The sequence below is a fragment of the Palaemon carinicauda genome, chromosome 21, assembly GCF_036898095.1.
Source record: "Palaemon carinicauda isolate YSFRI2023 chromosome 21, ASM3689809v2, whole genome shotgun sequence".
Taxonomy (NCBI): domain Eukaryota; kingdom Metazoa; phylum Arthropoda; class Malacostraca; order Decapoda; family Palaemonidae; genus Palaemon; species Palaemon carinicauda.
Genome location: NC_090745.1, coordinates 127,240,025 through 127,253,331, shown reverse-complemented (window position 1 = coordinate 127,253,331; position 13,307 = coordinate 127,240,025). Strand labels below are relative to the sequence as shown.

The window sequence follows — 13,307 nt, the reverse complement described above, 5'->3', positions numbered from 1 at the left end:
CGGCTACGACAACTGAGACAAGGTGTCCAATAGCAGTCCCCTCCTGTCAGGAACAGGTAGCACGGGAGGCTCTCCCGGGGGGGCATAGTCCTAGAGGGAGCGGCAGAGTTCACGAACTCTAGGATTGGCAACCCCCCCTTGCAGGTTTCACGCTGGGAGGATGCCTAAGGTTACTCATCCGGATAACAGCTTCCCGATGCCCTTTCCTGCACGATCTCCGTGATCAGCCAAGGATATCGCGCCTGCCCCGTCTGTCAGCGAATTCAGTGTCTCTGAACCTCTATGCCATATGGTTGGCAAGAGTTTGCCCGTTTGGGCAGAATGATCCATGCCTTAGGAGAAGGTCCTCCATAGGATCGTCGACGGCTTCACCCCCCGGCTTCTTCAGTCAATCCTTTCTCGTAAGGAAGTATCTGAGACGGGAATTCCGTAGTCGACCTCTCAGCTCTGATCAAGTTTGTCAAACAAACTTCGTCCAGCGTGGAACAGCAGAATCGATCAGACTGGTAACGAGGCGACAGGACTCCTTAGGCCCTGGATCGGAAGGACGGGTACTTTGTTTCCATTCCATCCATCTTCCAGGAAGCTCGTGGAATTCAGCCTAGACTACAGGTATTCCTGGTTAAGATGCAGTGTGGCGATCCCGCCGTGGCATCGCAGGTGTTTCCCCAGAGAACTCTCCCTGCTTTTCTCATGGCCGCTCGGGAGCAGGCGGCCGCCTCCTTTGCCTTTTGGAGGTCTGGTCAACTCCGGTAGGCTCGGGTTCGACCTTCTTCAATGCCGGGACAAGCTTCCGGATCCTTACCATGAGTGGGGATTCATGGTAATTTGCTAGGAGCCTTCTCTTCTTCGGCCTCAACATCTGGAGTATCTAGCCATGATATTGAGTCAACGGCCTTACCACGTTGGAAACCCCGCTTCTCGTCCGTTCAACGAGGTTAAGCAACGTCGGGTCTGGTTGGTACTTGGATGGGTGACCGCCTGGGGACGCCAGATTCTGTTGCCGCCTCCTCCGAGCCCCTTCCCTTCACTTGACTGTGGCAAGGCTGAGGAGAGTCGCAGTACCTGTTTCCAGTCGGGCAGAGCTTTCAGCCCTACCTTGGAAGGTTTCCTAGGTCTCTTTCCTCATTGACCCGTCTAAAGTTCCGAATGGTCGCCTCAGGATAAGTTCCCTGTGGGGCGGCCCAAGTTCCGGTGGTTTCAAAGCAACGATTAACCGGACTTTCTGGTCCCTATGGGACCAGCGGGACGATTAGACCTGCAATGGGGATTGACCTATGGAACCTCTTGATGGGAGTGGATATTCTCGTCCTTTCCCCACATTTTTGATACTGTTTTCGGACTCGTCAAAGAAAAGGGGGGGGGGGGGGCATGTTCCGGTCCAGGCCTATGGTCAGGACCTGAAGGATACCTCTCCATCATTCAGGCAGGCTTAGGGGCCGTAGTCTGTCCCCTCTACAGATCCTACAGCTCCTGCCGAGTCGCTCCGTGCTCGACGACTTCATGGTACTGGCGTGTTCTAACCAGCAAGGGAAGCATTTTCATACCTTCGCATCTTGCAGTAGAGATACTGAGATGATTTGAGATCCTCTCAATACCACCATCGGCTCGCTCATTCCGGGCAGGGGAATGTTCTCTCCGACTATCCGAGCAGAGCCTCGTAGGGAGAGTGTACCTGGGTGTCTTTGGCCTTGAATAACCAGCAAGTCCTGGCCTGGGGGACCTGATCGCGACAGCTTGGAACCTCAAGCTTCTGCTGTTCTTCCCCCCAGGCTCAGACCCCGAGACCAGGTTGTCTGTCAACCTTTCAATGGCCCTGAGAGCTCCACTGGGACTATACGCAGAACGGTTTCCGGACCCTCTGCTTCCCCTGATGGAACTCCCGGGAGAGCTTCTCCCACGGCACAGGCTACTCAAACAACCACACTGCAACATCTTTCACGAGCCGGGGCGTCGCTTCGGCTTCATGCCTGGAGACACTACGCCTCCTCCTCAAGAAGAGACAACCCGCTACAGTCGCGGGACGGAGGTCGCGTCATCTGCGATAGTCATCCGCAGGGGTCTTCCAGGCGAAGTGGAGAGTCTTCGGTGGTTGGTGTCGTGGGAGATATACCTCTTCCCTTAAGGCCTCTTCTCCAGCAATAACGAACTTATTGCATTTCGGCGGGAGGAAACTCCTTTCCGCTATCGGCAATGAAGCCTGTCGCTCAGCCTTTCCCTGACCTTCAGGCTGAAAGGAATAACTTTTTCCTTCCTGCTGGACCTTTCCTCGCTCATGCGAAGCTGCGAACGTCCCTGCCCTAGTCGGAGTGAGACCTCCAACATGGAGCGTGGCTCGGACTTTTTAGTCCCTTAAGAGATCTTCTCAAGACCCTTTACGTCAGGCCTCTGATCGTATTCCGTCTTGGGGCTCCTGCTCACTCTGGCCGCGGCCAGTGTGTAAGCAATCTTCTTGGTCTCGTACGACTCCGCCCTTTCTAAGAAATGGGGGAAGGTAACATTCAGGTTCGCTCCTGAGTTGTTGGCTAGACTCAGAATCTTGGGGTCCCGGCCCTTCGGTCCAATTCCTTCAAGATTTCGAGTCACCATTCTGTATCTGATGTCCCAAAACCTTCTCCTTCTTGCCAGTAAAGGAATCGAGAGGTTAGCTTTGGGAACAGTTGCAGTTTGTCCTCACGTGCAGCCGAGTTGGGAGCACAAGAAGAACACGGGGGAGAGTCACCAGGATACCTCTTCATCTCGGACTCAAGGACATTCATCTCGACCTGTCTCCAGACCCTCCCCCGTCACGTCGCCCTACAGCACGATGTCGGATACATCGCAACGTCCCTCGCCTTCGAGTAATACTACTCTGTGACGCAGGTGCTACAAGCTGGAGTCTGGAAGCGTCTAATGACCTTCGCAGCCCGCTTCCTGCAGGGCGTGACCCACAGGAGTTTCAATACGTTTCTATCGCTCTGTGGTGGCTACACAACAGCTGGTCTAACCTCAGGCTCCTTTTTGGACAGGTAGCAGAAGGTTGAGGGCATTGTTATCAGGTTTTAGTCTACATGAACGAAAGAAGTATGTCTGGCCCTTACTTCTTTCTTCATCATCCCCTCTACTGGGAAGCAGCATCCTGGTCTCAGCATAGCTGACCTCAAACCTCTGCAGGTAAACCATGCTTCCTTGTGTTCCGAGTATTGAGTCAATACTGTCGCGTTCCCCATACCTTGACGAGGTGGTATTGGGAACGTCCTAACCCAGAGTTCTTTCTGGAACTCCATGTCAACTGCCTAGGACGGGTCACACTTCTTCCTTCACACACAAGCTTATGTAGGCCACACGGTTCCTTGCGGAGCAAGGAACTTGTGAGGTGCAGGGACTCCTTTTCTCGAGTGCGACTCACTCGGATTCTGAGTCCCCGGGTAAAGCCAAAGCCAGTATGGCTGGAGACTTTCCACCCTTCCTAAGGGGTAAGTCACCCAATGTAAATAGCGTGGTTTGTATTTCGGTTACGGAACAAATGACAAATTCGAAGATAATTTGTATTTTTCCTAACCATACAAACCTTAGCTATTTACATATATTTGCCCGCCAGCCCTGTCCCCCAAGACAAGTCCTACCTCTAAGTGAAAGTGAAGCAATTCATCGGTGTGTGAGGGGGGGGGGTAGCTAGCTACCACTCCCCTACCCCCCCGCTAACTAGCGCGGGGGTAATACACCCTCGTTAAATTCTAATGGCTCGCCATTTCAGCTACGCTAAAAGGTAGACCCAATGTAAATAGCTAAGGTTTGTATGGTTAGGAAAAATACAAATTATCTTCGAATTTGTCATGTTTACATTAAAATTCAACCAATCATCGGGATGTTTCTCACTATAAATCATTATGACATTAAGGAACAAAGTGCAGTGAAATAACAGTCTGGATATAATTAGAAGTAAGGTACTTCCATTCAAGGTATCTTCAACACCTCCATGGAAATTACCAGAGATATCTTTTTGTAAATACTTTATTGGAGTTAAGAAGAATATGACTGACTTAGAAGCCAGGTCTCTTTTTATGGAACATGTTGAAGAACATAGGGGATCGACTTTTATATATACCGATGGCTCCAAATTTTATGCTGGCGTTGGATTTGGAGTACATAGTAATGGTTTTAATTGTAGAGGTGCACTTTCTCTAACAGCTTCCATATTTACTGCCGAACTGTATGGCATATTATCCGCTATTGAGAAAATAGCATTGGAGGAGGGTAATTTTACAATTTTTAGTGATGCAAGGAGTGTCCTTCAAGCTTTAGAAGTTTTTAATTCTAGCAACCCTCTAGTTTTAAAGATTATAGAATGGCTTTTTATTATTGGACGGAGAGGTATAATGGTTCGATTTTGTTGGGTTCCAGCACATGTAAGTGTGTCTGGGAATGAGAAGGCAGATTTACTGGAGAAGAATGCTGCATCCGAGTTGCTACCAAGAAGGTATCCCATTCCTTGTGATGATTTCCTACCTAACATCAAGAAATTGTTTTGTAATAAATGGCAAAAGCACTGGAATAATCTAGATGGCAATAAAATGAGAGAAGTAACAAATGTCATATCACCTTGGAGATATGACATGATGCCTCGAAAAGGGGAGACGACTCTTTGTTTTTGTTGTCTCCGTATTGGTCACACTCAGTTGACACAAGTTTCTTCTGAAGGGCTAACACCAACCGTATTGCGACAACTGTTTAGTACCTTTAATAGTGAGGCATTTGTTGACCAAATGTCCCAATTATAATAAACTTGAGAAATAGATATCTATTTGAGGCTCGAGGTGAGGGTGGCAGGTTCATCCTTGCCAAGATTCTTGGACATGATGTGTCCTACTATGCGAGTGGCATATTTAGATTTATGTCAGAAGCAGGTCTTCTGAAAACTATTTAACTTCTATAGTGACATTCAACTTTTATGGTTTTAATTGAATATTCTTATAATTTTTATATAAAATAAATATCGTCGTTAATGACCTTAGATGTTAGGATGCCGGAAAACTTTAAATCAATCAATCAAGCCTCGTCTTTCTTCCCCAAGACAGTGCCTCTCTGTCTCATCAGTTAAAGCTAATCTATCACACAGCCTTGGCCAAAGTCTCGTGACTGAAGGGTCTAGATTGTTCCTTCTTGTGCTCATTCCCTCTTAACGAGAGAATGCCTTGATGAAGTCATTGGGCTTCAGCACGGCATATCATTCCCGTGCTGAAGGCTTGTGACGGGCAAGAGGGCTCTCGAACTGGGGAATTTCTTTTCCTCAGTTTGACTCTAAATTTCTCTCATTCTTTTTCTATTACCTCTTATTGCTTATTCCTCCTTCATAATTATCAGCTGTCTCCAACCTTGCTGTCAAAACTCTTTTACCCATTTCACTGTCCAGGTTTTTTAGAGGGGACATTGTATCCATGATCGGTTTTTATTTCAAAATCAATTGTGGGAGCTGTGGTGGTCTTGCCAACTGCCCGAAAATGTTTGGACACTTAGGAGTGTCAGTATTCCCATACTGGCACGCGGAACTATCTCTTAGGAAATTTGGCCTTCGGATTCCAGGGGTTGGCGATTTTATAGAGATAGGACTCTCGGCATTCTGTCCGGTTTGCCTGCCACTATGATTAGAGTGGGGATGATTGTATTCATGAAATGCTCTCAGTCCCATCAAGCGGGTTTGGCATACACTTGAGCCACTCTAATCATAGTGGTACCATCCCTTTGTGGTAGGGTAGGGAGTGGACATTTGGTAAGCAGCTTTCACAGGTGTCATTGGTGGAGAAATTAATTCCAGGAAAGGCTAACGGTGTCTTCTTTGGAATTTCAGACAGTCTTAATTTTTTCTCTCCCTTAAACTATATTTTTTTCCATTGTTTTTTTTTTTCATTGTTATTATGACCCCTTCCCTCCCCCTGAAAAATAATTAATGAGTAAACTTAATATTCCCCGTACCCCTGGATCAAATGGCGAACCCCAGACACCGTTGACGACTTCTGCTTGTTTAAATAGGGAAAGCTCTGTTGACAACCTCGGCAATAAAAAGGATTCCTCCAACAATACTTTTTTGACCAGTGTTGTTAAAGACAATTTATCGGCACTGGTGGAAAATGATGCTTGTAATAACCGTAATACTTTACTCTCTGGTTCTGGCTCATTACCAGATCCAACAAAAAATCTGAAAATTCTCCACTTAAAAAACATACCAATTGGTTGTAGCTATGACATAATTCATGAAGCCTTCTGTAGATTTGGAGCAATCAAAGAAATTTTAATGGAGCTTAATGGTAGTAAAGGCTTTTGGGAAGCTTGGGTATCATTTTCAAGTTTTGAGATTGCTTTAGAAGCAAATAAAAATTTAGAGAGCATAAAAATTGACAATTGTTTGATTTCTGGGGCTTTATGTGATAAAGCACCAAGACACCTAGAGGTATATAAACCAGAAGAATGGATGGAAAAAGAAATAGAGCATAGACTTCCAGAAGTAAGAACCCCCAAGCCCCCAACATGGATAATTGCATCTGGAAAGATAGATAATTATAACTATTATAAGATGAGTAAATTTATACAAAAAAAAGTTGGTTTAATTAAAAGTAAGGATATTAGTAGATATGGTAAGCAATCTGTTTTGATTAATGCAAAATCAGATACTCAAGCTCACATGCTTTGTGGCATGAAGATTGCAGAAATTGATCCTATTAAGGATATTAAACCACATATGAGCTTCAGCTATGGTAAAGGAGTAGTTTTTGATAAAGATCTATATGAATTCTCAGAACCAGAAATTCTGGACATGTGCCCTGCTAATGTTTGGAAAGTAAGTAAGATTCCTCAAACAAGCATGGTAGTTTTAACATTTGAAACCCCTGTTATACCAGATCATATAATTATTGAGAATGAAAGAGTACGTGTTCGAGAATATAAACCTAGGCCTTTACAATGCTTTAATTGTTTCAAGTACGGTCACCCTTCCCGGTACTGCAATAATACGAAGATCTGTATTAACTGTTCTTTGTTAGAACATGGCCAATGCAACAGAGATACAACCTGTGCAAACTGTAAAGATAATCATAAACCAAATGATAAAAGATGTAGAGAATACAAGAATGAAGAAGCTGCAATCTTGAAAGCAAATGCTGAACATATAAGTGTAGGTTATGCAAAGCATTTACTCAATCGGCAACTTAATTTTGCTCGCGCGGTTAAGATGCCAACAAAAGATTATAATCCACTACCCCTTACTACCACAGGGGGACCAGTGGCAGCACCTGGCCCGTCAGGTGCATCTCCCTTAGTGGTAGTAGCCCAGCCATCTGGGTCAAGTGCTCAGGCTATAAAAGCCAGAGCACAAACCTCCAAAGAGGTCAATATGGTGTCCAACACACCAAAAGTATTGTCACCGATAGGAGCATCTCCCCTAGAGGTAGTAGCCCAGCCTTCTGGGTTAAGTGCTCGAACTGTTGAAGTTCTAGCACAATCCTCCAAGGAAGCCAATGTGGCTTCCACCACCTTAAATGTATTGTCTCAGGCAGAATCTCTACCTGATTTGATGGAGATTGGAAAACAAGATCTTCCAAAGAGGAAAAGGTCCCCATCATCCTCACCTTCATCTAAGTCAGGTAAGTGCCCTACTGCTCATGATCCTAAGGTTGACTCTTATAAAGATCCTAGAAAGAAAGAAAAGAAGAGTGGTGGCCTAGTAAAGCCTTCCATCTCCAGGCCTTACATGGCTTCATCTGAAAAGTCCCAAAAGACAAATGAGACAAAGAAAAATAATAACAAAAGATAATGTCTATCATCCAGTGGAATTGCAGAGGTCTAAGTACTAGCATTGAGCAAATAAAAACTTTAACCAGGGACTCAGACACGAAGGTAATTTGCCTACAGGAAACCAAGATCAGTGACAAACCATTTAATCCTGGACTCAATTATCATTTTTGTAGATCCCCTCCTTTGCAAGCTGCAAGAGCTCAAGGTGGTACAGGTTTTATTATTCACAAATCTGTAAAATTTGAAACAATCCCACTCAATACACCACTTCAGGCATGTGCAGTTAGAACTCATACCGGGAAAAAAATTACTTTATGCTCGCTATATATTGAACCATCCTTAGAACTTTTCCTCTTAGATCATGCTGGTAATCCAAGAAGGCTTAGACTTTCTGACCTCCAAGACTTGATCAATCAGCTTCCTGCCCCTTTTATTTTAATGGGTGATTTTAATGCAAAGCATACTTTATGGGGTGGAAATGTGTGCGATAGATGGGGTAATCTTGTTGAAGAATTAATCGACAACAATGATGTAATACTAATGAATGATGGTTCTCCAACTAGGTATGATGTATTCCACAACTCTACATCAGCCATTGATTTGTCAATCTGTTCCTCATCCATTCGATTGGACTACCTTTGGTCAGTAAATGAACACCTACATGGCAGTGACCATTGGCCAATAATGCTAAATTATGTCCATAATCTTCCTTCTCAGTGTCCACCAAAATGGAAGATAGATGAGGCAGACTGGGCAGCTTATGAAAACTGTTCACACACTGATAAAGAATATGATGAATTTACATCTCCAGTGCATGCCTATCAACATCTTGAAAATATTATTGATGATAATGCTAGCAAGTTTATACCTAAAACATGCGGTTTACCTCATCGCTCTGTAGTTCCTTGGTGGAGTAAAGAATGTGCCAACGCAAGAAAAGTGACCCGAACTTGCTTCAGAAGATACTTGAGGACAAACTATTTAGCAGATAGAATAGCATATCTCAGAGCCTGTGCCAAACAAAAAAGAATTTTTAAAAAAGCAAAGAGAGCATCTTGGAAGAAATATATATCTAATATTAATACCAAAACTCCTTCAAAGGAAATATGGGACAAGATTAGAAAACTTCAAGGTAAATTCGTCCCTAAGCCTCTACCAATATTAAGGGAAAATAATAGATATATATCTGACCCCAAAGATGTAGCAGAGGTTCTTGCTAAGCACTTTGCTCATGTATCAAGTGCTGACAACTATTCCCCAGCATTTCAACAAATTAGAGCATCAACATCTGTTGTTCCTCCTGCTTCTTCAAATACTGAAGCTTTTAACCTGCCTTTTAGTATGGAGGAGATGCAAAATGCTATCTCCAGCTCTTCTTTAACTGCCCCAGGTGAGGATGGCATCCGGTATGAAATGATATCACATCTTCCAGTGGATACCAAGGAATTTTTATTAGAAACCTTTAATGGTCTATGGGCTTCCCATACATCTCCTGATTCCTGGCATACTTCAATTGTAATTCCAGGCCACAAGTCTGGTAAAGACCCAGAACTGCCATCTAGTTATAGGCCCATATCCTTGACCAGTTGCATATGCAAACTATTTGAGAGAATGATCAACAACAGACTTGTGTGGTATCTAGAATCAAAAAATCTTTTATCTAACAGACAGTTTGGTTTTAGGAAGAACCGAAGTACTCTGGACCCTTTGCTGATGTTATCAAGGGAAATTTCAAATGCTTTTTCTAACCAAAACCAGGTGGTGGGTGTCTTTTTTGACCTCGAAAAGGCATATGACACCACCTGGAGGGGTGGTATTTTAAAGCAATTGGCCTCGTGGGGTATAGGAGGACATATGTTCTCTTTTATTGAAGAATTTTTATCAAACCGCTCCATTAAAGTGAGAGTAGGGTCAGAACTATCTTCATCCTACATGCAAGAAGAAGGTGTCCCCCAAGGCAGCGTATTGAGTGTGACCTTGTTTGCTGCTGCAATTAATAGTCTCATTAGTCACATACCTCCTGGCATACAAGGATCACTATTTGTCGATGACTTTGCAATTTATTGTCGTGGATCATCTGCACTACAAGCATGCCAAAATCTTCAAATTGCAATAAATGCTGCTTCCGCATGGGCAAATTCTCGCGGATTCATGTTTTCTCCTCAGAAGACCAAAGCCATTCGCTTTACTCGTACTCGTAAAAGGGAAGAGATCCCCACCCTTTTCTTAAATGATTGTATTTTGCCATATGAGGATAGTGTCAAGTTTCTTGGAGTCATTTTCGACAAGAAAATGACATTTGGTCCCCATATAAATGACCTATCTATCAGGGTTAAGAAGTCACTGAACATTCTGAAAGTGATATCGCATTTTGATTGGGGTGCTGATAGAACAACTTTGCTTAGAATTTATACATCTTTGTGTCTGAGCAAGTTAGACTATGCATGCCAAATATATGGGTCAGCTACAAAGACTTTACTTGGAAAACTTGATATTGTTCACAATGCTGGGCTTCGCATCTGCACAGGTGCTTACAGAACATCTCCCATTGACAGTCTCTATGTTGATTCTGGCATACCTCCCCTTTCCATTCGCAGAGAGGAGTTGAGTTTGAGGTTTTTAGCTAGGTCCCTTGCTGTGAGAAACAATCCTAACTGTAAATATGTTAGGGCGCCTTTAGATCGGGCTCCTAACAGATCTAGAGTGCCTAAGCCTTTGGAAGTACAGCTGAAAAATGATGCTAGAGAAGTAGGCTTGTTAACAGCACAGATAGCAGAGGTAGGATATCCCAAGTCTCCTCCTTGGTGTAATCCACCTGTTAAAGTATGTTTTACGGCAGGAGGGAAAAATACCTTACCTAGTAGGGTAATGAAAAGTGAGTTTTTAAATCATGCTGCTCAACATCATGGGAAACATGTTTTTACAGATGGCTCCAAATCGGCTGCAGGAGTTGGAAGTGCAGCTGTGGTGGGGGATATTGTTATTAGAAGGAAACTCCCATCCTCTTGTTCAATTTTTACTGCTGAGCTGTACGCAATAATTCTCGCAGTCCAACATATTTTTAAAAATGGCAACCAAAATAGTTTTTATACAATTTTTACGGATTCCAATAGTGTTTTACTCTCATTAAAACAAATTATGCCAGGCCATCATCTAGTACAAGAGGTGCAGGACTGGTTAGTACTTCTGCAGTCTAGGAAGAGTATCAGTGTTCACTTCTGTTGGGTCCCTGCCCATGTTGGGGTGGATGGGAATGAACAAGTAGATAAGGCAGCAAAGGAAGCTTCAGGGCTAAGTAATCCATCCCCCTTGAGTATTCCTTACAAAGATCTTAGAAGTGAGATTCATCTTTACTGTAAAAATAAGTGGCAAGCTCGATGGTCTGAACGGACCACCAATACAAAATTGAAACAAATCCACCCATTGGTGGATAAATGGTCATCTTGTAATTCTACAAGTAGAAGGGATACCATTATTTTAACTAGGCTGCGTATTGGCCATACACATGCAACGCACAATTATTTAATGAAGAGTGGGGAAGGGAGACAGGCCCCTCTTTGTAATACCTGTCAAGTGACAATGGATGTTAAACATATTTTAGTCGATTGTCCTGTTTTTAATCTCCAGAGGAGGACACATTTACTCCAGGACAAACCGTTAAGAGATATACTGGGGGAAAACTGTAATACCCTGAACTTGAGAAAATTTATACAAAGTATTGGGTTATATTACGAGCTATAATTGATTTTATTAATTTATTTATTTATTTTACCCTTTTAATCCCTATTTATTTCACATCTAGATTTTATTGTATGAAAGTGTTACGATTTGTATTAAAGGTTAAAATGATACTAAATGTTGTGAGTGTACAGATATGATTGAATGATTTTAGTTATATAGCGCTGAATGGCCTTTGATGCCCCAGTGCTTGGCTTAATGCCTAAATCCCATATTCAATTCAATTCAATTCTTGTGCTCATTGTCTATGTTCTTGATGAGCTTTGAATATTGTGTTCTTGTCCTCCTCGTGACTAGAGGTCCCCGGAGTGGGACTTAACCCATGATCTCAGGTCCTTTATGCATGCCCTGTGTGAGCCCTTAAGAATGTCATCAGTCAAGGAATTGACTCTTGCTAGAACTTTGTGGTATTCTGTACATAACTGGGCATTCTGAAGGATAGAAGGCAATCTTTCAATTTTTTGCCCAAGTTCTTGGCCAAACAGCAGAGCCCTGTGATGCATGAAACAAGCTTTAAGTCCCTTTTCATATCTTAACTGAAGGAAGTTTCCAGAGGTAATTGAGGTGAGTTGGCTCTTTGTCCTACAAGGGCTTTGGATTGCTATCTAAAGAGAACTTGGCACTTCAAGCCTGAGCACCAGATACTTACATGGGCAGAATTAGGAAGGTATTCAAGAACATTGTTTCTTTTTGGCTTTGTGGGACGATCAAGTGGTTATATCCCTCAATCAATGAGGGGGGCTGCAAGCCCAGGTCAGGCAAGAGCTTACAGAGTCGGGGATATCAGTTCTGCAGAAGCCTTCAGGAAGAATCTGTCAGTGGTGCAGATATTGAAAACAGGAGTTTGGAAAACCAGACAACCTTCTCCTCACACTATGTGCAGGAATATGTGCAAAGTCCTTGGATACCTTCATCCTTGGCCCTGTGGTGCTAGCTCAACAGGCTGTGTAGCCACACAGCTCTTACAGGACAAGAAGCATCTATATTCAATTTTTTTTAGTGAGGCAGACTTGCACCAACTCGCAGGGGTCCCCTTTTAGCTCGGAAAAGTTTTCTAATAGCTGATTGATTGGAAGTATTTTTTCCAAATACCATAATTTTTTACAAATAATTGCCAAGTATTGTGAATTGAAACTTATTTACTAATCTAAATTTCTCCCTCAGATACTGTATAGGTTTTGTCAATAATGTTGACGAATAAATATTTTATAAAGTATTGTGATGGAAAGTAGATTTAATAACAACACCCGCCTGACAGGAGCTTGTTTTCGGATGCACACTGCATAATTTTGTAAATTTTTATATATTTTAACACATTGGGATAAATTACACTAAGCATGAAAAACATATTACCAGAATACCAGAATCTAATAAAACGTAGAATTAATAAAACTCGCTATTGGTAAAAATAACCGGCAGGTAAAATAAACATTCTACTGTCAAACACTAAAGAAAGGATGAAAGGGAGAAGGAGGGGTATTGCTGTTGTATCTCGTCGGTGAAATTATGAATTTGTTGAATTGTGATTTTTATGCAATTTATGCAATACTCTTATGAAAAATATTGCTACTGTATTAATAAAATCTAAACCTTTACAAAAAATTAGCAAACCCTTTCTATACTAATTTAAATCACAAACTGGAGTCCTTGAAGTTACGCCTCCGGCCTCAACCATCCATTGCACTACGAGTCCCAAGGTCAAAAGTGTAGACCTTGTTTGCTGATGGGATGGGGCTTCCCTGCACTGCATATTGGTAGTTGTAACTACCTCCTTAACAATTCAGTATCTGTTTCCAGGTTAA

The 13,307-nt window shown here is 42.9% G+C and overlaps 1 protein-coding gene and 1 pseudogene across 3 annotated transcripts in view; both read left to right on the top strand.

Moving 5' to 3' along the window:
- The window catches only part of mon2 (Mon2 homolog, regulator of endosome-to-Golgi trafficking), a 185,045-nt gene that overhangs the window by 22,327 nt on the left and 149,411 nt on the right, over positions 1 to 13,307 (top strand). The gene's annotated exons all lie outside the window — the stretch shown is intronic.
- Positions 888 to 1,006, top strand: LOC137615564 (5S ribosomal RNA; annotated as a pseudogene).